Genomic DNA, 1401 nt, shown 5'->3' with positions numbered 1-1401 from the left:
GAGGGAGAAAGGGGGGGAGGGGGGAAATTGGGGATTTTGAGGCAATTTTGGGGAATTTTAAAATTGTATTGGGGATTTTGGGGTTTTATTGAGAACATTTGGGGAATTTGGGGGCAATTTTGGATTTGTTGGAGGAATTTATTGGGAATTTGGGGGGAATTTCAAAGAAAATTTGGGGGATTTTGGTGGAATTTTGGGTTTAATGTGGATTATTTGGGGGAATTCTTGACAATTTGGGGGAATTTGGGGAAATATTGGAGGAATTTGGGGGGATTTTGGGGTTTCATTGGGAATTTTGGGGGGATTTTGGGAGATTTCGGTTTTATTGAAAATTTAACGGGAAATTTGGGGATTTATTGGGATTTTTGGGTAAAATTTGGGAGAATTTTGGTTTTATTGAGAATTCCGTGGGAAAGTTTGGGCGGTTTTTGTTCTCACTGAAAAGTTTGAGGGGCAATTCTTGGAATTTTCGGTTGCCTGGAGGCAATTTGTGGAATTTGAGGGAATTTTGGGTGGAACGGTTGAGAATTTTGAGGGAATTTTGAGCGGAATTTTTGGGAATTTTTTTGGGAATTTTGGGTGGAATTATTGGGAATTTTTGGGGAATTTTGGGTGGAATTATTGAGGATTTTTTTGGGGAACTTTGGGTGGAATTACTGAGAATTTGGGGGGGGAATTTTGGGTCTAATTATTGGGAATTTTGGGGGATTTTTGGGTGGAATTATTGAGGATTTTTTTGGGAATTTTGGGTGGAATTGTTGGGAATTTTTGGGGGGAATTTTGGGTGGAATTATTGAGAATTTTTTGGGATTTTTGGTGGAATTATTGAGGATTTTTTGGGGAATTTTGGGTGGAATTATTGAGAATTTTTGGGGGGAGTTTTGGGTGGAATTTTTGGGAATTTTGGGTGAAATGATTTAGAATTTTGGGGGAATTTTGGGTGGAATTATTGGGAAATTTTGGGTCAAATTTTGGGTGGAATTTTGGGAATTTTGGGTCGAATTCTGAGTGGGATTTTGAGTGGAATTTTGGGGATTTGGGGTGAAATTTGGGTGAAATTTGGGTCAAATTTTGGATGGAATTTGGGGAATTTTGGGGGAATTTTGGCGGGAACTTTGGGGGGAATTTTGGGTGGAATTTTGGGAATTTTGGGTCGAATTTTTGGTTGAATTTTGGGTCGAATTTGGGTGGATTTGGGGGGATTTGGGGTGGAATTTTGGGTCAAATTTTGAGTGGAATTTTGGGTCGAATTTTGTGTGGAATTTTGGGTGGAATTTTGGGGATTTTGGGTGAAATCTGGGTGAAATTTTGGATGGAATTTTGGGAATTTTGGGGGAATTTTGGCGGGAACTTTGGGTCAAATTTTGAGTGGAATTTTGGGAATTTTGGGTGGATTTGGAG

Source organism: Geospiza fortis, unplaced genomic scaffold, assembly GCF_000277835.1.
Source record: "Geospiza fortis unplaced genomic scaffold, GeoFor_1.0 scaffold1571, whole genome shotgun sequence".
In the NCBI taxonomy this organism is placed as follows: domain Eukaryota; kingdom Metazoa; phylum Chordata; class Aves; order Passeriformes; family Thraupidae; genus Geospiza; species Geospiza fortis.
The sequence above is the reverse complement of the archived record's forward strand: the minus strand, read 5'-3'. Positions refer to the sequence as shown.